The sequence below is a fragment of the Microtus oregoni genome, unplaced genomic scaffold, assembly GCF_018167655.1.
Source record: "Microtus oregoni isolate MIOR12 unplaced genomic scaffold, Mior012 000005F_ref0000423, whole genome shotgun sequence".
Taxonomy (NCBI): domain Eukaryota; kingdom Metazoa; phylum Chordata; class Mammalia; order Rodentia; family Cricetidae; genus Microtus; species Microtus oregoni.
Genome location: NW_024543064.1, coordinates 11,211,874 through 11,239,105, shown reverse-complemented (window position 1 = coordinate 11,239,105; position 27,232 = coordinate 11,211,874). Strand labels below are relative to the sequence as shown.

The following is a 27,232-nucleotide window of genomic DNA, read 5'->3' as shown; positions in this document are numbered from 1 at the left end:
TGCTTCTGCCTCTACCTCAGAGCTCTGGGGTGACAGATGTGGCCACCCAGTTTAGATGAGTTTTAAGATTTTCTTTTCTTTTTTCCTTAAAAAAAATAATAATAAGGGCTTATGTAGCCCAAGTCCTTGAACTTCTGATCCTCCTGTCTCCACTTCTTGAGTGCTGGGATTACAACACATATGTTCTGCTCAGTGCTGGGAACTAACCCAGGGCTAGGCAAGCCTTTTATCAGCTGAGCCACAAGCAAAGCCCCCTGGATGAGTTTTTACAGCCATATATTTATACGAGAGAGAGAGAGAGAGAGAGAGAGAGAGAGAGAGAGAGAGAGAGAGAGAGACTTTGCTCTGGCCCTCAGGAGCTCCCTTGTGTCCCCTTCAAGTTGGCCTCTGTCCCTGCCCTAACAGCAGTCACTACAGGTGGGATGAGGCAGCACGTTTGCCTGCGAGGATCCGCATCTCTTGCCCACGGGTGGCATGCACTACAGTGAATACCACTCTGTCCTGATGAGCGCTGGTCCATCCTGGATGCGTCCCACAGACTGTGCACCTGCTGACAGCTGTTGGATACCTGTCACTTCCTTCATCGGCAGCTGCAATGTACGTGGTGCCGCAGGCCTTGACAAACACAGGGCTGGGCTCGCTGGGTCACAAAGAAAAGCCCGTCTTTAACGGTCTCTCCAGGAGCTGCAGCTGTCCCCGTGGGCCGGGGTCCTCCAGTCTGTCCTATTCAGAGGAGATGCCTCTGAGGGTCTGGGTCACAGCAGAATCACTCTTGCTGATGAATGGTTGTAGCTCACGTTACACTCTGCTTCTCTTGGCTCTGAAAGCTGAGCCGATCCGGATGGTTTGTTCTGACTAACGATCAGCTGTTCACGCTGGGGCTAAAAGCCATCAAGTTGATGGAGACAGGAACAGTCCAGATGCCAGGGCTCCCCAGAGGTTAGGCTTTCTCTGACAGTCTAGACATCAAAATGCGTTGTTAAAATGGACAGTTCTCAGTTCTTCCTCTGCACCCATCTGCGGCTTCTAGGGGACCAATGGCAGCAGCAGAGACCTTGGAGCTTAGAATCAATGGTGACAGGAGTCCAGGTGTGTCCCCTGACTTTTCTCACGATGGCTTTCCATCGTCAACCTGACTGGGTTTGGAATCGCCTAGGAGACACCTCTTTTTGAGTGTCTGTCAGGGAGATTCCAGAGAGATTTAACTGAGGAGGGAAGACCCACGCAGAATGTGGGTGACATCATCCCTAGGCTGGGATCCTAATGAAAGGGAGAAAGGGAGCGCTGGCATTTATCTGTCTCTGCTTCCTGACTGCAGACGCAATGAGACCAGCCGCCTGCTTCTCCGGCAGCCACAATATATTATGCCCCTCCCTGCGTGAGCCAACTAAACTCTTCCTTCCGTTACATTTTATTTCATCACAGCTCCATGCAAAGTAACACATGGCTTCACCTTGCCAATGGTCAGTTTCCTTGTCCACAGGACGGTCATGTTATCAATGCCAGCTCTTCCCACCACAGTATTCAGAGGGTATAAGAGGAAGCTTCAGTAGCTAAGGCAGCAGATGAGGCTGTGAGAGCAGAGGAGGTGGAAATATGAGCCTCTGCTATTAGCTGAGGTTTTCTCTGAGAGGCAGTGAAATTGGGCTGCACGCCAGACTTCTGATGCTCACCGAGCCTTGGAACGCGGCCCCCACCAGTGTGGATCAGTGAGGAGCCTCATGAGTTGGCTGGGCATGGCGGACAAACACAGATGGTGTGTGCGGGATGAGAAAGAAGTTAGGACCAAGCCAGAGAAATCCAGGGTCAAGCAAAAGGGACGGATGTATTTTTATTCTTCCTTTTTGGCTCTGCCCTACATACCTTCCCCCTACACCTGACCTCCTAGCCGGGCTCCAGCCAGGCCAGAGGGGTCTCTGGTCACAAAGACGTCACAGGATCTAACGGTGACCTCAGCAATGTCAAATAGCCTTCATGAGGGAGGTGTCCCAGGCCAGGCAACGGCTCTGCTTCCGCACTTCAGAGGAAGCTTCTCCTTATCCTCACCTCATCCCTGCAGTGTGCATCCTCCCGCAGGTCTTAGCTTCCACCCATCTCCTCTGAGCCGCTCTGAGTGGCCCGGATACTTAGCTCTCTAGCACCCAAGAGCCAGGGCAGCTCAGCTCTGAGACCCCGAGGATGTGGCCCAGCGTTCCAGGTCGGAATTAGTGACTTCTCCAGTTGCTGAGATAAATACTTCACAGAAGCAGCTTAAGGAGCGTTACAGTTTATTTTGGCACACAGTTCACGGACACAGCCTACCATGGCGAGAAAGGCATGGCGGCAGGAGTGCGGGGCAGCTGGTCACATGGTACCTATGTCAGGAAGTAGAGAGAGAAGGATGCTGATGCTCAGCTCGCTTTCTCCTTCCTATTCAGTCCAGGACCCCAGCCCAGGGATGGCTCTTCTGACCTAAGTTAAGCCCATCTAGAAACTCCCTCAGACACAGCTCCTAGGCGATTCTACACCCAGACAAACTGATAATATTAATTGACATAAGGGTACCTATGAAGATAAACTGTATTGCAACAGGTACCAGGGCCTCTGGATGCCGTGACAGTACCAGTGGGGTAGAGAGCGTCAGACACAGGCCCTGCAGGGAAGTTGCCCTGAGGTATCTAGAGAGTATCATGTCTCAGGTGACTGAGCAACACCAGACATCCATTTAGGCAAGGGACGGCTCCTCCACCTTCTCCCCTCTGGGCCGAGGTCACCCCCACAAACAGGTCACCAGACCCCAGTGGGGGAGTGCTTTATTCAATGTTCAGGGGCTATATTTTCTTTTATACAGAACTTTGTTTTTATTTAAAAAAAAATAGTGTGTGCGTGCGCGCGTGAGTATGTGTGTGCACGCGTGCACATGGCGGTCAGAGGATAGCTTGCAGGAATCACTTCTCTCCTCCAGCATGTGGTTCCTGGTGGGTTGAACCCAGGTCATCAGCCTTAGAGGCAAGGTCCTTATCCCACTAAGCCGTCTCATTTCATCAACCACTGGCGATGCCAGCAAAAGACACTCATCCTGAAAAACCTGCTCGGGCCAAGTCCTAAACAGTAACTGCCGCTGGCCGAGGGAGCAAATATCCCTGCACTGAATGCTGAGACCTAACCACGTGCCTGTGAGCCGCCAGCCTGCTCCCGACTCCTCTTGAACGTCATCATCTCAGCCACGCAGCTTTGCCCACAGCCCTTCCTCAGGGTTGGGGGGCACACTGGAACCCCCATCCCACGGTGGCGCTGAATCAACCACCACACCTGACCGCAGTGGCTGCAGTGCACTGACAGAATGCTGCTGGTCTGTGCATCTTTGGAGTTTGTGTTGTTTAAGCCTGATGCGAGATGTGCTTGGCCCCTGCCTGTAATCCCAGCGCCTCAGAGGTGGAGGCAGGAGAATTAGTAGTTTAAGGCCAGCTTTGACTGTTATTTAATTTGAAGTCAACCCGGCCTACGTGACACACACACACACACACACCAGCAGCAGCAGCAGCAGCAACAACAACTTCAAAAACTCAAAAGCAAGCACACCAGAGGCTTCGCCACACAGTCATTTTATTTCATAATCAGACAAAACGATTCTATCCCATATAGAATAGGGTATGGAGAAACAGTTATCCGTAGGTTTTGGATGTCCTAGAGACACTGTACTTCCTGGGTGTCACTGAACAGCGATACTTCCACCCATGATGCTGAGCAGGGGACACCAAAGATGAAGGCCAGACTGAGTGGAACAACCAGGATATTGGCACCTTTCATCTGAGCCTCTGCGTTTCAGGGGATCAGGTGTCTCAAAAAGCAAAAATCTGAGACTCAAGGCCGAGGCTACCTGTGAAGGGAGGGGCTGTGATCTCTCACAGACAGCAGGGTCAATATTTTCCTCTGCAAGTGAACAGGGCCCAGCTCCGTGGGACCAGTGCGGACTCTGCTCAAGATCATGTCCACCTAGAGTACGAACCCCAGGCTTCTACGGTATCAACTCTAGTGTATTGTAGGTTACCTCTCACCAGGGCACCAATCAACAGAAGAAAGCAACCCCTCTCCAATCCCAAACAGAGCAAAGCGTTTACCGGAAGCACAGGTGACATCTAGAGGGGTCACTCCATATCTGTCCCCATGAAGCACAGCCCAGGCCTCCTCCTTCCTCTGAAGCAATCTCCTCTGGCAAGCAGAGCGTCCCCGGGACCAGTTGTTGGTCTGTGACAGAAGTTGGTGACCATCCCTCTTCCTCCCTCAGCCACCTCTAGCCCTGCCTGCTCCACCTCTCCTCTGGGGCATGGTTACAGCGTGGTCTGGTGACCTGCACTTGAAACGCTGAGTGATCCTGGGCACCCTCTCACCTCCCTTGCTCCACCCTCAGTACATACATACACCCTCACCCCAGACTGGCAGCCCCAGCATGGAGCCTGCACCCCCTCCTATGTAAGCTTCTTATTTGGCATGGGAGGTGTTGGTGTTTATCTCAGGTACTGTGGGATAGCTACACATTCAACATGGTGACGTCGAATACAAACGTGACTTGTCCTACCTGCCCCGTACCTGGAATGAGTCACAACTTTGCCCATGGAAGGGGTCTAGCCTTCCCTTGCCCTAGTCACCACCACTTCCTGTTGCCACATGTCTGGCCTGACTTCATCTTCCTGGAAAGATCTTTCTGGGAATGCAGATTCGTCTTTTTTTTTTTTTTTTTTGGTTTTTCGAGACAGGGTTTCTCTGTGGCTTTGGAGCCTGTCCTGGAACTAGCTCTGTAGACCAGGCCGGTCTCGAACTCACAGAGATCCACCTGCCTCTGCCTCCCGAGTGCTGGGATTAAAGGCGTGCGCCACCATCGCCCAACTATCATTTTTTTTAATGGTTTTTCGAGACAGGGTTTCTCTGTAGTTTTGGAGCGTATGCTGGAACTAGCTCTTGTAGACCAGGCTGGCCTCGAACTCACGGAGATCCGCCTGCCTCTGCCTCCCAAGTACGCTACCACCGTCCGGCTGGATTCATCATTCTTGCCCCTTTGCACACTCCATCGTCTTCCCAATGCACTGCTTCTCCACAGCCTTTCCTTCCTGGGGTCCCGCTTGCCCAGACTGACCTCAAATCATCATAACCGATTCGCCTGCCTTTGTCAGCTACCAGGCCTAGTCATGCCAACCCTCCCGTCTGTGTCACCAGCACATCAGAGCGGTCCCTCACAGCCTCCACGGGAAGTTCTCAGTCCTCCATCACTGCCCCTCGAACGCTCACTTTGAGCAGAGCATGGGCCTGACACCAACAGCGTCAGTGAGGATAGGTGTAAGCTCTCTCCCGAGAAGACCAGTGCCAGGCCAGGGCACAGCCAGGGTGCGGGACAGCCCCACCTGCACACTGGGCTTTCTCCCCCCCCCCCACAATAACCAGAAAGGCCTGGTCTCCTTCCACATCTGACTCCTCTTTTTCTCTCTGAAGTCTCCCACTTGGCCAACAAGAAGGGGCTGTAATGGACACTCTCATCTGTCAATCTTGACTGATTTGAGAGACGCCTAGATTAGTGCCACAGACCTTAAGAATGTCTGTGATGTGTTTCCAAAGAGGGTTAACTAACAGGGGGCATCCTGAATGTGGGTGACATCACACAGTCTGAGGGTCCCTATGGAAGAAAGGGGGTATGTGAGTATGGTCCCTCTATCATCTGTCTATCTATCTAATATCTATCCTCCTCTATCTATCTATCTATCTATCTATCTATCTATCTATCCACCCACCTACCTACCTATCTCTTCCTCTCCTCCTAGTGCTTCAGGCTGGGGTGAGGCAGTTCATCATGGCAGGAGCACATGACAGAGAAGACAGTTCATTCAGCAGCCAGAAATCAACATCAGAGAAGGAGGAGGAGCTTGGGGCCTGGTATCCCCTCCATGGGCATGTCCCCAATGATTTAACTTCCTCCCACGAGGCCCAACCTCTTATAAAATGTTTCACCACCTCCCAATAGTGTTATAGGCCAGAGAAACCTTCAACACATGGGCCTTGGAGAGAGGCTTAAGATATACACCTTGCAAGCTTCCTCCCTGTTCTCTCTCTCTCTCTCTCTCTCTCTCCTCTCTCTGCGTGTGTGCATGCATGTTTATGTGTGTGTGTGTGCGTGTGTGTGTGAGTGTGTGTGTGTGTGTATTCTTATGTTTGCAGATGCCAGAGGCCAACCTCAGGTGTCATTTTTCTGGAGCTGTCCACCTCTTATTTTTGGAGGCAAGGTCTCTCTCTAGGATCCCAAGCTCTCCAAGCAGACAATACTGACTGGCCAACAAGCCCTAGAGCTCCTCCTAACTCTGCCTCTCTGGTACTTGAATCACATGTTTGAGCCACCATATCTGGCTTTTCTCATATGCGCTGGGGAATCAAACCCAGGTCCTTGTGTTGCTTGCGCAGAGCCGCTAGACTCGCCTTCCCTCCCCCACCTCCTAGTAGCTAAAGGGCAGCCTTTTCCTGCATAGCTGTTCCTGTAAAACTTGGAAGTGACAGCTTCCTTGGTAGCCATAGCAAAGTTCTCTCCTTATACGTTCAGCTGGCCAGGGACACAGCTGTGATCTCCTGGGGAACGAGTCTGAGGAAACTGTCTCCAACTTGCTCCTTTGGAAAAGTAGCTCCTTCAGCCAACAAAGACACAGCAACGCCACAGAATAGTCACCTGACAAATGTCAAATAAAGTCAGAGACCTCCAGTCTGGGGTGAGTCTCAGTTTGCAGCTGGGCATGGCGGGCCACACCTGTCACCCCAGCACTGGGGAGGTGGAGGCAGGGGGCGCAGGAGTTCAGGGTCAGCCTGGGCCACAAAGTGAGTTCCTGGCCAAACAAACCCCAACCCACTGAAAACAAACCCAAACTGCCTTCAGAGGTAGCAGGGCTGAGTGCTGAAAGGTAGAGACGGGGAGTTTATTTTTTTTAAGACAGAGTTTGTGGGATTTGCTTAAAGAAGAAACAAGCAAACGGTATTTATACGAAACAATGCCTGGAATGTGAACTGGGGGACAGGAAACGCAAGTCTGGCTTTTATGATGTTGGGTAAACAATCTGTGTAAACACAGGGTCAAGGCCAAATCTGGCTCCTAAGAGGGCAGCCAAGACTGGTTGGTCTGACGCGAACCCTGGACACTTCTAGGCCTAGTTGTCCACTGTTGATTACACAGTATTCCACACGCCAGAAGCTTAACACACGTGGCACCCTTCATCCCTACAGCTTCAGTGAGGAAGGAAGGCAGGCATCACACCTGTTTTACAGATAAGTAAAAAGTACCAGACCAGAGAGGGTGAGCCACTTGCCCAAGACTACAAAACTACCAAGCGTCAGAATCAGAATTATAACCCACCCCATCTTGGCTTCACAGCCTGTTTTCCATGGCATCTGAATCCTCAAGCTTGGGGTAGGTAGAGCAGGGTATATATAGCTCAGATGGTAGATGAGGCTAGCCTAGCGTGCACAGAGCCCAGGGTGCAATCCCAAGCATCGTGTAAACCTGGAGTGCTAGTGTGTGCCTGTGATTCCAGTACTCAGAAGCTAGAGGCAGATCCCTCTCAGCGACACAGTGGGTTTGGGGCCAGCCTCGCCACAAAAGATCTTGTCTGAAGGGGGGGGGGGGGAGGCAGTAATTAAATTTAAAAGGGGAGGGGCCAACTAGAGAGCATGACAACAGTTCTGATACTTTGGCTGCCTGCTGATGTTGACTGTGAACACTGAGTCAAACCCGTTTCTATAAAGTTCCTTAAAGAATGCTGGTCCTACCAAGGATCTTGGCAGAAAGTTACAGGGATGGATCACATCTGTACTGGCTGGACAGTCCTGCTGTGAAAGCTGGGGATCCACAGCAGAGCCCTCCAAATTGCCTTTGGGCTCAGGTAGATGGCTTATGGGCTACAGGACCTCAGGCTCCCAGAATCTTCTTCCTGTTGGGTTCTTGGTAAGAATTAACCAAAGAGAGACCGCATGGCTACATGGGAAGACCACTATGAGGCAGCAGCCCTCATGATCTCCAGGGTGTCCAAGCTTAGTGTGGACAGACAGGTCATGGGTTCCAGCAGTCCCAAGCACACCATGGGACACTTGGTTGAGTACATTGTAGTGGGAAGATGATGGGCCCCGCGGGCTCCACTAGACTTCCTGAATGGCACATCAACCCCCTTCTCACTCTCCCTTCTGCCTTCCACATATGTGAATATGACCTTCCTCCCATCCTCATTCCCAGCTTCCCTGAAAGGCCCTTAATGATCTCATCTTCCTCTCTGACGGTCATCCTTATTTGTCACCCCATGTCAGGACACCAAATTGCTTCTTTGTGCAGGAGACAGAAACCAGATGTCAGTCGGAGCAGCCTCTGATGACACAGCAATCAGGAACCTGGCGTCTTCGCTACTCTGTGCCCAGAGGCAGAGGAGTAAACACCATGGGGGAACTGGATCACTCTTGGGCCCACCTCACTGGCCCTTCTGACAGGAAGCCCCATGGGCTGCTAGACATGGCTGGTTTGGATTAGAAATAGGTTCCCCATAAGGTAAAGGTTTTCAAAGCGATTTTGAGGTCTGGGGAATGCAGCTCAGTTGTCGAGAAATGTTTGTCTAGTTTGGATGAGGCCCTGGGTTTAGTCCTCAGCACCGCAAGAACCGACACACAGAGGAGGTTGATGGTTGACTCAAGAGGAGCGGAAGTTCAAGGTCATCCTCAGCTATACAGTGGGTTAGAATCCAGCCTGGTCTACATGCAATTCTGTCTTCTAAAAATGCAACCCTAAGAGTAGCAATACTTAATTAAAACTGACAATTATCAGTCGGTTCATTGAATCTTCACAAAATCGCCCCTCTCCTCCATGCCCTTGGTCCAGACTGGTCTCTATCCTCCTGCCTCAGTTTCTTGAGTACTGGGATTACAGGCCTGAAGGCTATGACGCCCAACTCTCACAAAACCCTAAAATGATTCTCTCCATCTAGAGGAGCTGAACATTAGTCCGAGGTCATGACATCGTTGGAACAAAAGTTTGAATTTTAGTGTTACTTTAATCCAAGGTAATACATGTTTCTTGGTAAGAAATTTAGTACAGGTGAGAACAGGGAATTCAAACCTCCCAGAATCTATTACCATCAGAACCACTACAATAAAAGGCTGACATTTTTTTCTCTTACTCGGGGTCGGCAAGATGACTCAGCTGGTAAAACAGCTAACCTCACAAGCCTAGAGACCTGAGATCCATCTCTGGAAGAGAACTGACTAGACCAAGTTGTCTTCTGAGCTCCATATTTGAGCTGTGTCATGTGCATGGCCCCTAAAGTTTATCATGCACACAGATAATGATACAAAACAGAAAAGTTTCAAAATTTATCATTCATGTAGTTTTCAAAACAAAAAAAATTAGCAGGGGCAGCTTTGTAACCTGCCCTTTCACAGGGAGTCATAATGAGGGCATGATGTCCCCACGTGGGTAGAGCTCAATTTCCCAAGCCTTTGCACTGGACACTTGGGTGGTTCGCCTGAGAAAACATTTTGGGTGTTGGGGGGGCAGAGTTTTAAGACTTCTTCCTGCAGAAAGCGGACTTCTTCCACTGGGGAGAGCCAAGCGCCAGCAGCAACAGAACCCATGCACTTTTAGTTCCAGTGGGAACTTTGAGGGCAGGCTCCCCTTTGCATGTGCAGAACCTGAGTATTCTCATCTACAAGCCAAAGAACGGTTCCTCTCGAATGCGCTCATGATGGAAAGAGGGGCTTGCTACCTAGTCAACACAAATGTAGAGTCCAAGCCTGCGAGCTGGCTCAGCTGGTGAAGGTGCTTGCCACCAAGCCTGAAGACTTGAGTTTCATCCCTGGGACCCTCATGGTGGTAGGAGAGAACTAACTTCTGCAAGCTGTCTGATGTGGGAGGTCCTTCTGTCTATGTGTAGCTTTTACCGGCTAATGAATGAAGAAACTGGCTTTGCCTGATAGGGAAGAGTAGAGCTAGGTGGGGAAAACTAAACCGAATGCTGGGAGAAGGAAGGCAGGGTCAGTGAGGAGTTGTGTAGACCCACCGGAGACAGACATGCTAAAACCTTGCCGGTGCCTCGTGGTAAAATATAAAATAATGGAGATGTGTTAATTCTAGATGTAAGAGCTAGCTAGCAATACGCTTAAGAAATTGGCCAAGCAGTGATTTAATTAATACAGTTTCTGTGTGATTATTTCGGGGCTAAGCAGCCAGGAACCAACAAGTGGCCCTCCTTACAACAGTTGTCTTCTGGCCTCTACACGCTGCTGTGGCATGTGTACGTGCCCATTCACACACACACAGTGAACGAATGAAATAAAAACCAATGAAGCAAGCAAACAAACAGCACAGACTCCGGAAGTTGACTGAGTAGAGCCCCAAGTACTTTCCTTGCTGCCGGCCCGTTACCAACAGTGAAGCAAAACCCGAGTGACCTCCCTGGCCTCACTAGCTTTCAGTGGAATTTAAACCTAACTCCAGGTCAGAGGCCACAGGTGGCTGAGCACTGTCCTGGTCACCCCTGGCATGAGGATCGCGATGACAATAGTTCCTGGGGCTTCTCTTTTAGAAACTTGTAAGCTGCTTGTTTTGAAACCACTGGCCTGCACTGGTGTCCAGTGTGTGACCTTGGGTCAGAAGGCAAAAACTGCCCCTTGGCTCATGCCCCCAAAAACCCAGAATATTGCCTGCTCTGGTCACCCCGCTTCTTTATCTCAGAGGTCTCCCTAAACTGTACTCCAGTAGATGGTATTACTATGTAGCCCAGGCTGGCCACACTGAACAACCTTGAGAAGAGGCATGCCACAGGGCAGCTCAGGCAACCCCTTAGACATGCCTAAACGACCATGTGGAGCCAAGACCCTCCCATCCATACTTAAATGACAAGTTTTTAAATTATGACCTACGTAATTGAAGCCCTAGAGATGTGGGGTTGTTTGCACAGTGGCTAGCGTCCTCCTGCCTCAGCTTCCCCACCAGTTCTAAGACTGGTTATAGCATTATATAGCATTACCTAGCTCCACATAGACAAGGATGATTTGAAAGACATTCCCCACTCTGCTCCAGATATCAATCCTGTTCAGGACGGTCCCCAAACATCCGTGACTTTCCTCACCACCCGGATGTGGCTCTGTCCACCAGGAATTTCCCTAGTTACTTCTTGACTCGCGCTCAGTTTGCAAGTTTACAGGAAGCCTCTTCAAGTTTCCAGTAACCCGCTCATCCCGGGTGAGAGAACACACGTGCTCTTGGCTGCCAGCTTGCTTCTTCTCATTCATGAGTCAGTGTGTGGGGGGGGGGGGTGGGGAGAGACAGCCGAGGAAGCGGTGGGTGGTGGGAGTTTCCCTCACCCATGACAAAGCTATTGCACCAACTGCCTCTCTACCTGGCAATCAGAGAAGTACAAACCAACGGTACAGTCCAGAGGTCATACCCAGCACAGTGGCTACCTCCGTGTGCAAGCTTGCTCTGCAGACCACCCTGCCTACCTCTGACCTTCCTTTTCTGGATTTTTTATTTTATTTTGCCTGCATGTATGTCTGTGTGATGATGCCAGGTCCCCTGGAACTGAAGTTATAGACAGTTGTGAGCTGCTGTGTGGGTGTTGGGAATTGAACCCAGGTCCTCTAGAAGAGTAGCCGGTACTCTCAACCGCTGAGCCATCTCTCTCTTCAGTCTCCCTGACTTTTCTTTGGTGCGCAGACCCCTTGCAATATCTGCTGAAAGCTACTAACTTGCCTTCCTAAAATGCAGATGTGGAGGTCTGTGCGTAAAATTCCAGGTGGTTAGTGTGTCCTTAATGTCACTATGTTATGGACATGAGTTAGTGCACGTTACAGTTTGCCACTCTCCTGACAACTGTAATACTCTATAGTCTTCATGACCAGGAGATCATGCAAACACAGCATTTAAAGGTGCCGCTAAATGGGGAGGTGATTTCTAGAAGTAGGTATTCAAGGAGTCAGGAACCTTGAGAGCCTCCAGTGTGTGTCAGGAAATAAAAAGGGGATTTAGTATTAGTGTTAGAGATTGTGTCCTGTGTAGACACCACTTTTGCAACTAAATAGAGTTAGCAACACATAGTTTAAGAACCGTACACAAGCTATTGTTACTTCCAGGCCTGCCAGGGGAAGGGAGGGGTCAGCAATGAGGAGGAGGCCAAATTCCTGCCCAGCAGGGAGTTGGGGAACCACAGCAGCTGGTGCGGGGCAGGCAGACAAGACTTAAGACCAGGAACAATTCCAGATAGTTGTGCTGGGTCTTCACCATGGGGCCTTAAATTTCCACGTGGGACAGGAACGTGCTGGCAATATTTTATTAGTAATACCTGCTGACTGGAGGGACCAGCCAAACCCATGCACATTTGTCCCTTTTATCTAAAGACAAACACACAGTCACCTGCAGAGACAGGAGAGGGTGTTTGTTCAGTACCCTGGCTTCTTCCAGCATCCGCACCCAAGCCTCCAAAGCCTCTGGAGGGGACTGAAGTGTGAATGTTAAAGGAGCCACCAGGAATAGTCACAAAACCCAGTACACAAGGCCTCCAACCTATTAGCAGTCTATGCAGAATCTACAACAAACCACAGAGATCTTTTAAAAAGAAAATAGTTTCTCTTTAAGCACCACAAAAATGACACTTATTAAATACCAATTAGAGAATCTAGACAAGCCTAGTTACATTGCCATCCTTAGTTCCAGTAAGATCTGTGAGGGGCCCCGGGCTTCCTTGTGTCCTGTGAAACATACCTTCTATTTCCTCCATAACAGGATCTTATTACAACACGGTTTGAGACCTAATATTTATATTAAGATAGTTTTAGTCCTCAGGGGGTGCACACACTTGTCAACCCTCTCTTACAACTGAGCTAGAATCCCAGTGCTTGGGGATCTAAATTTTCAAACTCTGGTACCTAATGATTTACATTCCCACTGTGAGCACAGGAAAGTATCTCCTTCTAGTTTGTCCTGCCTCCGTCCCTTCCTTCCTTCCTTCCTTCCTTCCTTCCTTCCTTCCTTCCTATTTTGAGACATAATCTCATGTAACCCAGTATGACCCCAAACTCACTATGTATCTGAGGATGACCTTGAACTTCTGACCCTTCAGTCTCCATTTCCTAGGCCCTGGATTACACGTACACTCCACCACACTTGGTTCATGCGTCACCGAGGATGGAACCCAGGGCTTAGTTCATGCTAACAAGCACTCTACCAACAAAGCCTCATTCCAAGCACTGATATTATTTTTAACTTAAGCTTTTTATTAATTTATTCACTGTGTGCACACTCATGCGTGTGTATATGTGGGTGTGTAAAGGGCAAAATGTGGAGGTCAGAGAAACAACTTGCAGGAGTTGGTCCTCTCCTTCAGCCCTGTGAGTCTCTGGGACAGGCCACAGGCTTGGCTGCAAGCATCACCTTTCCCCACTGGGCCATCTTACCTGCCCATCAACAAAAATTTTACTGTCTGCTTCTTGTGTGCAGATATTATGGACTGAATTGGTATGCCCTTGAATACAGTCAGGTAGAATGCTGCTCCGCCTTTTCCCATGTGCCCACTGGGCAGTAGCAATTCTTCTTTATCCCATCCCTGGGCGGGAGCAGTCAGCTTCTCCCTGCTGACCCAGAAAGCTCCTCTGGTGTTTAGAAAACAAAACCTTTCAGGTGTGCGCTGAGAACATTGCCCCAGTTTACGAACTGGTCTGTCAAAATGCTTTAATTTTAGAAACCTAATCTATCAACAATTCCTTGCATAATTTTGCCTTTTACAACCACATTTAAAAGCCCCTTCCCAAAGAGGGCTGCAATAACTTGGCACTCAGTGATCGAGGGTCATCATGGCTGATCACGCCACATGGGGAATCTACAGATCCTGATAGTGGGCAGGGGGGCAGGCACCTCTCCCATGCAGGAACTAGAAAGGCCCTGTCTAGTTTTGAGAAAACAGCAGACAAAACCAATTTCAAGGACTAAACACACTAAGCTGGCCAGCACACATCCAGGCTTTCAAGGTCAGGGAACCCAACGTAAATCTGAAAACCCTCAAGGGTCAGAAGAGACTTAGAGTCTGTGTGCTGTTTTAGATCGGATGCCAGAGCAGAATATGGCACTGGGAAGGCTAGAGCCATCTAAATAAATGTCATAGCATCGGTGATAATAATGTCATGACTTACATTTGATCAGAGCAGCCACCCTCTGTATTCAGGAACTGCATCCTAGGATTCAAATGACTGCATATTGCTGGGTCTGTACTGAACATGTCCAAGATTTTTCTTGTCATTTATTATCCCTCAAACAAGACAGTTTAAGAATTTTACAGTGTTAAGCCGGGCGATGGTGGCGCACGCCTTTAATCCCAGCACTCGGGAGGCAGAGGCAGGCGGATCTCTGTGAGTTCGAGACCAACCTGGTCTACAAGAGCTAGTTCCAGGACAGGCTCCAAAGCCACAGAGAAACCCTGTCTCGAAAAACCAAAAAAAAAAAAAAAAAAAAAAGAATTCTACAGTGTTTACATTGTGATTGGTATTATAATAAAGAGTCAGCCATGGGGGTACTAACCTCTAATCCCAACTCTCAGGAGGCAGAGGCAGGAGGATTGCAACTTCCAGACCAGCCTGGGTGCTATCAAAAGACCCTGCCTCATTTCCTTTGCTGTGATAAACTATCCTAGCGAAGGCAATGGAAGAGAGAAGGGGTAGATTCTGACCAGCAGTTCCAGGATACACTCTATCATGTCAGGGAGGGGTTGATTCTGACCAGCAGTTCCAGAATACACTCTATCATGTTGGGGAGGGGTTGATTCTGACCAGCAGTTCCAGGATACAGCCCATCATGGCGGGGAGGTCAAGGCAGCAGAAGCAAAGCGGCCGATCACACCACATCCACAATCAGGAAGTCGAGGCGAAAGAGTGCATGCTGGTACTCAGCTCCAGAGAGAGTGGGGGGGGGGGGGGAGAAGAGAAGGAGAGGGAGAGGGAGAAACCTGAATTCAGTTTCCAGGATCCACACAGCAGAAGCCAACTCCTTCTGACTGATGCTAGACTTTCACAAGCACTGGGTGACAGGCATGCATCCTGTGAGTGTCCACATGAGTGTGCGCACACACACACCCAGAGAGACAGACAGACAGAGACAGAGAGAGACAGAGAGAGAGTCAGACAATTTGAATAGAAAAGCAGAACAAATAGGAAGTGAGAAGCCATCAGACTTCCTGACCAGGGGTGAGCGGGAAGAAGAAGGAAGTGGAAAGTGGCTGCTCGGGACCAGGGCCTGGGGTCAAGAGGGCCTGGCAGTGGACACTAGCTGGGAGGATGAAGGGCAGGAGGCCCCTGAAGAAGTCAGCTCGGAGAGCTGGGGAGCACTAGCTGCCAGGCCTGCCTGCAGGCCAAGGTGGTGAAAGTGTCCGTTCAGCTCTGCACAGGACTTTGCCTACTCATTTGATGGCTTCCTCCTTCACTGACTCCTTCCTGCTCCCCGATAAGGTGTGGGCCCCTCGAGGGCAGGGGCTGCCTCTCCTGTGTGCTCTGCACCCCAAAGTCAAGAGTCACACCAGATCCGTAGGAAAACTCAAGGAGTACAGAGTTCTATTTCCAAAATGATTCTGCCCTCATTTTTTTTTTATTGTGCTAAATTTCTACTGGGAAATCCCATTTGTTCTTTATAACATAAACTTTATGACTCTCCCAAGTTTTTAAAAATATTATCGAGAGGGTGTGCACCTGTGGAGGTCAGAGGACAGCCCTGCGGAGTGGATTCTCTCTCTCCACCTCTCCATGGGTTCTGGGGAAGCTCATCACAGCTGAGCCATCTCAACAGCCTCATTATCAGGTTTTCTGTGTGCAGTTTGGTAGCATTAAGGGCGCCCTGTCCTATGACAGCCATCACCGGCAGTACACCCATCCCATATAGCTCTTTATTTTGCAAAACCACACCCCTCCCCAGCACTTGACAGCTCACTGTCCCCCTCCCTTTGTCCCTGGAAGCCACTTTCCATCCTTTACTAGTCTGGAGATATGAACATGGGTCCTCAAGCTTGCACACAAGCTCTGTCCACTGAGCACATCTCTCTGGTTTGTCTACTCATAGGCTTTTTTCTCTTAGCACAAAGACCGCAGGTCACACATGCCAGACATCCTTCTGTTTGAAGGCTGAAGGCTATTCCTTCTGTGCACGGGCCACGTTCTGTCTGCTTCTCCATCCACCAGTGGCTGTCCCTTCCACGTTCTCGCTCTCACAAACATAGCTACAAGCACAGCCCGCAAGTGTCTCTCCTGAACACAATTCTTTTGAGCATATACCCTGAAACGGAGCTGCTGGATTGCATGGCGACTCTATTCTAATTTTTTGAGCAACTGCCAACACTAAAATAGCTTCTAGGAGGAAATTCTGTAGTTTTTTTTTCCCCCTTCTGCCCCACCCTCACAGCTCTATCAGCCCCTGTGAACTCAACTCTCCTACTTCCGGGATTTTGCACAGGTTGCTACATTCATCCCCTTGCTGCCAGCTGAACGTCATTACCCTTCCCAGTTCAACTCAGACTCCCCTTCTTTAAAAATCCTTTCCCTGAGGCTGAGGAATGTGGCCCAGTAGGTCACATTAGCCCACACAGTAGGCCCAAGTAGCCTGCTTGTCTAGCGCTTATGAGGTCCTGGGTTCGATTCCCAGCACTGCATTAAGCAGATGTGCGGGCAGATCTCTAACCCCCGCACTCTGGGGTGGATAAGGAGTTCAAGCCCATCCTCAGCTACAGGGTTCTGGGCTAGCCTGTGCAACATGAAATCCTATCTCTAAAATAAAATTAAACATAAAATTAAACCCTTCCTTGTGCTCTGCATTTGAGTTAACATCTCCTTCCTGGGCCTGGGTCCCCCGATCATATTCCAACCGTATGGTACATTCCCATGTCTCCTGATGTGGGAGTCCCCTCTGGATACCATTGGTTAATAAAGAAGTTGCTTTGGGCCTCTAGCAGGGCAGAATTGAGTAAGGTGAGAATTCCAAGCAGATAGAGGAAGAAAAAAGGCGGAGTCAGGAAGATGCCATGTAACCACTGGAGGAGAAAGACACCCACCCGCCCGCGTTACCAGGAAACGACAAGCCTCCTAATAAAATTAAAATAATAGGAATGGGTTAATTTAAGATGTAAGAGTTAGATCACAAGAAGCGTAAGCTATTGGCCAAACAGTATTGCAATTAATATAGTTTCTGTGTGATCATTTCGGATCTGGACGGCCGGAAAGGAACAAGCAGTCTTCGTCTATATCCTTCAGGACCACAGGCTGTATCCCTGGGGGCAGGGGCTCCCTCTCTGTTGAACACAGGCTCAGTAACTAAGGACTGTAACAGTGCATTTGTTTACCCATTTGTTTATGCAAATATCTTTGCATATGTCTAAGTCCAAGACAGCCATTTGCGCTGCTAATCCTCTGAAAACCAGAGTTGCCCAGAGGCAGTTCCAATCCGTAATTACCAACCTAACCTGTAGTTCATGGTGCTACAGACCCGAAGCCTCTTCAGATTGCTTTCCTAGAGGGAGGCTGAGAGCTTTTAAAAATCATGTTTCTTCTACTACATATTACTAATCCTAGTCCACACCCTAATCAGGTCAGACAGTGGGAACTGGGAAAACGCAGCATAAGACGGCGAGTCATTCTCAGCCCCCGCCCCTCTCCAGACCTGATGTGAAGAAGAAACTGGCAAAAATTAAGATTTCATTAAGAGTAGCTGGGCCTACAGCTTAGTGGTTTCGTATATGCAAGGCTCAGAGTTTAGTCCCAGCATCTGCCTACCCCAAGTCTCGTGAAGAGAACATGCCAGAACCTTCTGAAGACTTCCAGAATTATATATTACATGAGACCATGATCTCAAGGTACTGGTACACCATGATGAGCTTGGGTTCTGGTTCTTGCGTTCCATACGTTGAATGAATGAAGTTCCTAGTCCTATTAGGCCAGGAAGACAGTCCTGGGGGGTTGTCAGTCAATCCACAAATCTCCACACAAGTACACACACTACACTCATACACACATACATACACACACACTATACACACACACTATACACATTCACACTACACACATACATACACACACTACACACATACATATACACACACATACACACACACACTACATACATACATACATACACAGAGAGAGAGAGAGAGGGAGAGAGAGGAAGGGTTGGGATGCAGTTCATTGGACGAGTGCTTGTCCAACAAGCACAAAGCTCTGAGTTCGAGCCCCACACCATACAAACTAGTGTGGTGGGCACGCCTATAATCCTAGCACTCAAGTGGTAGAGGCAGGTGGATCTGGAGTTCAAGATCATGGTGGAGAACTTGGCAAGTTTGAGGCCAGCCTGGGATATGTGGGACCTTGCCCCCAAAAGTGAAAAGAGAATATTAAAAAGAAGAGAAGAGAAGCTGGGGAGATGGCTCAGCAGTTAAGAGCGCTGACTGCTTTCCAGAGGTCCTGAGTTCAATTCCCAGCAACTGCATGGTGGCTCACAACCATAAATAGTGAGATCTGGTGTCATCTTCTGACATAAAGTCATACATGCAGATAGAGCATTCATATACATAAAATAAGTAAATAAATGAATCTTCCTAAAAAGAAGAAATGACTAAATAGGAAGTAGGATTATTATGCCTGGGTGGTAGATAAGTGCAGCCATTGAATAAAGTAATATGTGCTTTTTAAAAAAGAGTTATTTTTAATTTATTTGTATGTTAGTGCTTGCATATATGCATATGTGTGTGTGTGTGTGTGTGTGTGTGTATTCATGTGTCTGTAGGAACCCAAGGAAGCCAGAAGAGGACATCAGATCCTCTGGAACTGGAGCTCTGGCTGTTTTGAGCTGCCATGTGGGTTCTGGGAGCCAAACCCAGGTCTTCCGCAAGAGCAGCCAGTGACCCTAACCATCTCTCCAGCCCTGATGACAGCATTATAAGCAGGGCTGCTGCCAGATAGTAATGGGCTTTCCTAAAGAGTCTTCCTAGTGCATGCACAGTGTGGCCTTCAGCCAGCACAGTCTGTGCTGTGGATGTGGGTCCAGGCCAGCTCGCTTCCTCACACCAACGCCTAGCCTCCTTTGAAATGCTGGTCACAGTCTCCACTTGGAAGCACTCATCAGAGTGAGGTCCCGTGCCCACCCGCCCCTTGTTTCTGTTTCTTCTAAGAACTGAGGAGGCTTGGGAAAGAGCAGCTTTCTACTTTGGGATAGATTTTACTTTTAAGGTCTCTGGATTCCTTAAAGGGACCGTTTGCACTCAGGGTGTATGTAGAACACTTGCAGGCAGCTCCTCCTTCCTGCTGGCCCTGCCTCCCACCCCTGACCTCTGTCCTTGTAAACCCCTGAGATGCTTCTTGGGAACTAGCCAAGGAAACCCGAGTTCCCAGGATCACAGCATTAAAAACCCAGTGGCCCGGAGCAGGACCGCCCAAAGCTCTTACTGCAGAGACAAACATACGCTGTTTGATTCAGACTACACTCATACACAGACTGCCCATAAGCCCAAGAGATGCTCGGCAGGCAAAGGGATGTGTGGTGAAGCCAAGCCTCATGACTCGCGTTTGATAAGACCCGCTTGGCAGAAGGAGAGAACCAACTCCTGCCAGCTGTCCTCTGATCTCGTCAGCCATACCTTGACACAAGCGCACCCTAGCTCACACCCACACATACACACACAAAATAAGTAAATAAATGCGATTTTAAAAATACACTGGGTGTGGTGGCACACACCTTTAATCCTAGGACTCGGGAGGCAGAAGCAGGAGGATCTCTGGGAGCTGAGTTCCAGGACAGCCAGGGCTACATGGTGAGAACTTATCCCAAAATACCAAAATAATAATAATTTAAAATTTTTAATAAAAGTACTTTCCATGGGCCAGTGAATGACTCAGAAGGTAAAGGTGCTTGCCACCAAGTCCAGTGACCTGAGTTTGATTCTTGGGCCCCACATGGCAGGAGAGAGCCAACTCCTGCAAGCCATCCCTTGACCTCTGTGTACTAACCATGGCACCTACACACTGCCTCAACACCTCTCAGACAGACGCAAAACAAAATGTTTTTAAAATTATGCATATAGATTTCTAGCCTTTCTTCTCTTTCACGGTTTAAAAAGACAAGGCAAGAACATTTAGCCAACCGTCAAACCCACTGATAAGATAATACATAAACCTGTGGCAAATGCCTATCAGAACCAGAGTAGTGAAGGCAGGAGGATCAGGAGATCAAGATCATCTTTATCTATATAGCTAGTGGAGACCAGCCTGGAATACAAAGCCCTTGTCTCAATAAACCAAACCCGACCCGAACAAATAAAAGAAGTTGCTTACAGCCTGTAAACATTAGCCTGGAAGACCCCCATTGTCCATCCAGTTCTCCATCACCAGTACCATGTCCATCCAGGACTCCATCATCAGAACCATGTCCATCCAGGACTCCATCAGTACCATGTCCATCCAGGACTCCATCATCAGTACCATGTCCATCCAGGACCCCATCATCAGTACCATATCCATCCAGGACTCCATCATCAGTACCATGTCCATCCAGGACTCCATCATCAGTACCATGTCCATCCAGGACCCCATCATCAGTACCATGTCCATCCAGGACCCCATCATCAGTACCATGTCCATCCAGGACCCCATCATCAGTACCATGTCCATCCAGGACCCCATCATCAGTACCATGTCCATCCAGGACTCCGTCATCAGTACCATGTCCATCCAGGACTCCATCATCAGTACCATGTCCATCCAGGACTCCATCATCAGAACCATGTCCATCCAGGACTTCATCAGTCCCAGAAGTCTGCCCCCCAAGAGGCCCCCTCCCTGCATCACTTACCTAGGAAGCAAATTCTCTGCACATTTTATTTTGCCTTTGATTCTCGTTTTAAAAAATATTTTAAAATATTTAAGATAAGTATGGGGGGAGTAAGAGAGAGTTGTGTGCCTCTGTGTGTGTGTGTGTGTGTGTGTGTGCGCGCGCGCACAGCAGTGCACATGTGCAAAGGTCAGGAAAGGGGCTCCACATGTCATCCTCAGCACTCCCTGCCTATTCCTTGGTGGCAGTGGTTCTCAACCTACGGGTAGCAAACGACCTTTCACAGGGGTCACATATCAGATATCCTGCCCATCAGATAATTTACATTAAAATCCATAACAGTAGCAAATTTTACAGTTATGAAGTAGCAATAAAAATACTTGTATGGTTGGGGGTCCCCACAACATGAGGAACTGTATTAAAGGGTTGCAGCATTAGGAAGGTTGAGAACCATGGCTTTGAGGCAAGGTCTCTCCTTGAACCTTCGGCTCTCATTTCCTCAGCTAGACTGAAAGCCAGTATACCCCAGAGATGGTCCAGTCTCCGTCCTCGACAAAGCTGGGGTTACAGGCAATGAAGACATACGCAGTCTGTTGCAAGCTAGGGTCTGAACTCCTGACTGTAGAACAAGTGCTTTTAGCCACGGAGATACCACTCTAGCCTTTACCTTCTCTACCTCTTCCCGGGAAGAAGGGCTGAAATGAACAAGCCCAAATTAGATGTTCCTTGGGACTTACTTCTGACATCCCACAATGCCTGGTCTGGGGAAGCCATGGGATCAGGGATGGCATCACCGGTTAACTTACAATGAATCCAACCAAAATCAGGCTCTTCCTCTGTGTTACCTTGGACTCCCACCAGTGCCATCCAGATGCCAGCCTCCTCTTTCTAAGAACCTCATGAGACGCGAGCATCATAGTCCTCTAACACTCATAGAGATAGAGAAGCATGGACTCCGAAACCCCGCGCACCTCGCATTGTGTTAGATTTGGGTCAAGGCAGTGTCCTGACTGAACTGACCCTACAGTCCAGACTCCTGAATTCCTGATGGCCTTCAGGTAGAAGCACATGAGTCTAGCACGCCAGAACCTGTGGGGGAAAACTAGTCCCTTAGGAGCACCACACCTCAGAAAACAAAACCGAGGTAACATGGTAGAACAAAATCACTCATTCCTACAGCCAGTGCGGCTGGGTCCATGACACTGCCCTTCCTGTCTTTACGACGGATAGGTGTGTGCTTGCCGTGCGGAGAAGCAGCATTTTCCTTAGTCTGCGGTTTCAGAGACTGCGTGGCTCAGTGGGTAAGGCAATCTCAGACACCAACATCTCCCTCCCAGAGGACACTGAGCAGACAGGCTCTGACAATGTCAGCCCCACTCCCATGTCTTTCAGGCCCCCTACCCTTAACTCCTTCTCAACACACCGCTGTGGAGCGTGTGCGGCATAGAGAGAAGGGGGCTTCTGGAAGGGGGGAATCACCCTGCGTGGGCTTTCAGCTTCAACTCTCTGCTCCTAAGAATCACCCACGGGGTCTGAGGATGTGGGGCTCAGTTGGTAAAGTGCTCACCACCCAGCATGCTCGAGGCCCTCGTTCCAGCCCCAGCACCACGTCCCAGCATGGCGTTGAATGTCCTTACATTCGGGAGGTGAGGCAGGAGGAGCAGAGTCGTCCTCAGCTCTATACGGAGTACAAAGCCAGCTTGGGCTGCATGAGATCCGGTCCCTCAAACTAACAAACAAACAAACAAGCAGAAGGACCCTCAAAAACATCCAAGACAGACTGATGGGATGGCTCAGCAGGGAAAGGTGTTTGTTGCCAAGCCCCAGGACCTGAGCTCCTATCCCCAGAACCCAAGGTAGAATTAAACAAGTGACTCCCCAAAGTTGGCCTCTGACCTCTACGCACATGCTTCAGCAAGCACATACCTGCACATCCACACTAATAGTTAAATAAGATGAAATAAAAGGAAATCATCTTAGACAGAGTTGGAAAAGACAATCTCAGGTCCTGACTCTGATCTCAGGCTTGTCTTTCCCTTTCCTTGAGTCTCAGTTTCCCCATTTGCAAGATCAGCAGATTAGACTTCTGAAGCTGAGGCCCCTGCTGGTTCCAACATTCTAGGTCCAAAAGTGCCCAGCATGCAAATGGGAGGGCGGCTGAGCCTGTAAATCTAGGCCAAGGGAGCTGGGAGTCGAGTAAACAGCTGACTGGCAGCAGGCTGTGCACCAGGGCTAAACAGCCGTTCTGAGCTAGGACTGGGGCTTGAGAGAGGGCAGTGAGGAGTCAGCCCAAGGTGTGGTGGCTGGAACAGCTTAGCATAGACCCACCTGTCAGATCTCTGGCCCCAGTCTTGGGCCATCTGGAAGTGGTCAAGGCAGCCTGGCCTGTGGCGGGGGAAGGAAAACCAAACAAGAACTCCCAGGAGATGAGGCCCGGCGCCAAGCCCTGGGAAAAAAAAAAAGACACTGCCTAGGCCAGGCTAGGCTAGGCTGCGCCACCTGTCCAGGCTGGGGGAAAAGCAGGACTCAGTGGATCGTCCAGAAAGATCCAGACGCTAAGAAATTATCCACCTGACCCCCACGTGGCCAGGCCCGTTGGGGATCACATGAAGGACCCCAGAAGGGGGTCTGGGCTTCTATGTGCCTCTAACTGCTGGCTCTTCTGAATCACATGAGTATGCGAAAGTGGTGGGTGGACAGCTGGACGCTCCTCCCTCTACCTGCTCCATTGAAGGATCCCCCTGTAACCTTGAGGCAATGAGAGAATTCGGACACTGAAGGTGTTCTTGAGGCTGCTCAGTGCGGGATGTGCTCCCCTGTGTGCCAGAGCGCTCCGCTCGTCGTAAAAGTGAAAGGAAACAGCAGCCAGATGCAGATTCCACACACCCCACTGGAAGATGCTGGAACTTTCCCAGCATCTCCGACTCCCTAGGATTCTGCCCTAGACTCTCCGCAAGAGGAGCTTAGAGCCCAAGCCCTTCCACTCTAGCCCAAGAGGCTGGAGAGGGTTCCCTGCCAGCCTCAGAACAAAAGTGCAGAAACACCTCGAGTGTAAATCTGATGCCTCCCCGTCCTCCCCACCCCCACACTGCCAGGGGCAGCGGCTCATACAGAATGTGAGCAGGAGCCACCTCTTCTGTCCCCAGTGTAGATGGAGAAAGGCCTGAGCCTGTGACATCTGGAACCCAAGCAACAGTTGGAGAGTGCAGGGCCCTGCCAACATCCTGGGAACTCACGGGTTCCCTCGTAGGAAAGAGGGCAACCATTTGGGCCTCCCACGGAGTCCAGGAATCTTGTCCTTGATCATTAGTCATGTGTGAAGGTCACAAGTTAATCCTTGCCTCCTGTACGGTCTTCTATCCAGTGCCCCTCTGTGTCCCGGCTGTCCAGCCCATAGCCGGTTTTCCTGCTCCTGTCTTTTTTGAATTAAGTTTGAGTGGCTGCTGCTGTGTCTTGTTCAGTGCTGGGGGTGGAACCCAGGGCCTCGTGCGATGAGCAAGCACTCCACCACTGAGACCTGCCCGCCACCCTCACAAGAATTATCTTAACCTCATGATCAAATGACTCCCCTGCCTTAAGACCTGGAATGAAATGTGTCTACACCGTCCACCTTAGGCAGCTCCTGGCCGATGGAAAATGCTCCGTCTACCTCTGCCCATCTCTGTGGGATGCTCCAAGACAACCCTTGCCTGCCTAGTCTGTCTCATCATGGACCCCCCCCCAACCCTCCCACAAACCCAACCTCACTCCCTGAATGATGCTCCACCCAGTACATCTCCATATTGTTGCTGCTGCCATCTGAGCAGCTCTGACACCTTCTTCTCCTGTCCCCCAAGGGATGCCAGTGTCCCGATCACTACACCAGTTCTTTGCTTTTTTTCCCCTCCTCAGCCCTTCTAATATAACAAACTACAGAGTATGCGCCACCATTACCTCATCCCAGTCTAGGGACCCAGTGCTCCCATCTCAGAGGAGGAGATTGGCCATCCTCGATCGTGCAACCAACAGAAGTACAGCCAGGCTGCAGCATCAGAAGCCCTCCAAGGCCCTTGCCATATCTACCCTTGATTTCCTGATTGGGCAGGCCTAGCCTTGGGTGAAACCCAACGACCATCAGATTTACCACCGGTCTCTCTTATTCTCCTGTCATCTCTTTCGGTCTGGGTCTGGAGAACTTTTGATCAGTTCTGAGAGAGAGATTCGTGGCAGGTCTCAGTGGGGAAGCTGTTTGACCCTTCTATTAAGAGATCAACCTTCACATTAGCCTTCAAAACAAAAACCAGAGGAGACCCTGGAGGAGACAGGTGGGGACTCCCTGCACCCGCAAACTTGCATGGTTTCACCTACTTAGGCCCTGCCTCTTCGCTCTGCCTCCTAAATTCCTAGATTGGCCAAGGACCTGGCTCAGAGCCACACACATCATCAGAGGAGCAAACCTCCACTTTGCAGGGTCCCCCATAACAGCATCCAGAACATATCTCCTGTTCCTGCCCTATGGCTGAGAACAATTGTCTCTTAAAGGGGCCAACGTGGTAATCAGACATGGTGTTTCCTTCTCAAATGCACCCCCAATGCTCACATCAAGTTCGAGCAAAGTTACTCTCTCGTAGGTATCGTATCTCCCTTGAGCCCTAACTTATCTACAGAGTTCTTGGTCTGCTGGACAGGAATGCCTAGCCTCAGCCCAGGGCTCTGTCATTCCTATTTTACTGGTAAAGAAACCAAGGATCCTGGAGACTCTCCACCCCTCGATTGCTTCTACAAGCACGAATCTTAATCCGGTAACAGACAGAAACAAGAGTAGATGGTGTCCACCACCAACAACAAGAATAGGGACTCGCGAGACCAGCGAGGTGCCCTATCTCTCAAAAGCGCCCGAGCCCAGGTGCATCTTTCCAGGCCCAGGCAGATGGCACCTGTCCCAGCCAACAGAGGGCCCCCGAGGCCGAAGCCGGAGCGTTACGGGAGGCGAGAGTACCCCACAGGGGCCGGGTGCGGCTACAAAGAGTGCGGGATTCGGAGATCCCTGGGGGACAGGTTCTGCGTGATACTCCCACGTTCATCCCCCGGCGCAAGGGCGCAGACTCACCCAGGAGGCAGCGGGTCGCACTGGGTCTCTGCCCGGCCGCCTGGGGCTGGGGGTTCCGCGACAGCCCCCCACCCCAGGCAATCATAGGCCTAGGAGCCGGAACTGGGGGGCGCAGCGTGGAGAGGGAGCGCAGCACGGCTACTGCGGTGGGGATTAGCCAGCAAGGGCCAAAGCGCGGAGAGCTCGAGGGAGGGACCGAGGGCGCCCGCAGGAGGCGCCGCCCACCTGCCCACCCTGCGCCCTGCGCCACCGGGCGGGGACCAGGACCCCGGGGCGGAGCAGGCTGGAGGGCCAGGCACTGCACAGCGCAGTGCAGGGTCCCTGACCTCGTTCTCTGCGGCAGGAGGATGGCTGTTTAAGGGGACACTTGCGGGGGTAATGGGAGCTGGGAGTACCTGCTCGGCGACCTCACCTGGCGGTTAACTCACCTTCCTGTGCGCGCAGACCGCCGCCTTTTCTCCACCCGCAGCTCCGGGTCGCCCAGCCCAGTGTCGGGCGGAGGAGGGAAGGAGGAAGGAAGCGAGGTTTTCCCAACCTCTCAGCTCACACCCTCGGCCAGCTTCCCACTCTCGGGTCACCCGGACGCTTTCAGGATCGCCACTTTGAGCCCCAGGTCGGGTAGAGTGTGCGGCCCGGGAGTGTTCCCAAAAAGGGCGCGTTACCAGTTTGGCAGAAAACTTTCCAGCGAATCACAGGCAGACTTCTCTCTCAGCCTGGAGCTTGGGAGGGTCCTACGAACTGAGAGCCGTCTCACCTGCCTGGAAGTTTGCCTGGAAACGCCGCGACTCCAGGCACGGATCTATGTTCCTTGCCAACTCAGAATTCCGACAAGAGTCAGGCCAGGGTCTGCTTCGTGGGTGCGCGCCCAACTCTTTGAAGTTCAAGGCCTGAGAAGTCCTTGGGCAGCCCGGTGTCAGAGAAGCTGTTTGAAGACAAAAGGCGCCTCCTACTGGGGATGACCGCTTTCTGGACAAGCTGCACAGCTTCTTTGCAGCCAAGCTCCCTTGGGATTACTGGATACTCCCAGTCTGCAAATTCACAGGGCTGTATTCTGCCGGAGTCCAATCACACACTGTAGGCTGCAACTTCTAACTTGCAGTAACAGCTAGCAAAAGATTAATTTGAGGATGATTTGTGAATTGGGAGGTGCAAAAGGCGTTTTTGGAAATAGAGGCTTGGAGCCCAAAAGTAGCTGCTGTATCCTTACCCTGAACCCAGCCTGGGTTCTCATCCGCTCCCCTGACCATTCTCCCTCAATCCTCCACAAACCTGCAGATAGTTACTGGTTACACCCAACACCCAGGCCTCTA

The 27,232-nt window shown here is 50.5% G+C and overlaps 1 protein-coding gene across 3 annotated transcripts in view; it reads right to left on the bottom strand.

Moving 5' to 3' along the window:
- Positions 1-27,232, bottom strand: part of Tmem51 (transmembrane protein 51) — a 50,463-nt gene extending 23,231 nt beyond the window's left edge. The window contains exon 1 of one of the 3 annotated variants that reach the window (XM_041652275.1): positions 26,351-27,232. The gene's annotated coding sequence lies outside the window, so the exon portion shown is untranslated. Of the gene's footprint in view, positions 1-23,161; positions 23,183-25,922; positions 26,094-26,350 lie in introns of those variants that run through there. The other 2 variants (XM_041652276.1, XM_041652277.1) reach the window with 2 other exon arrangements.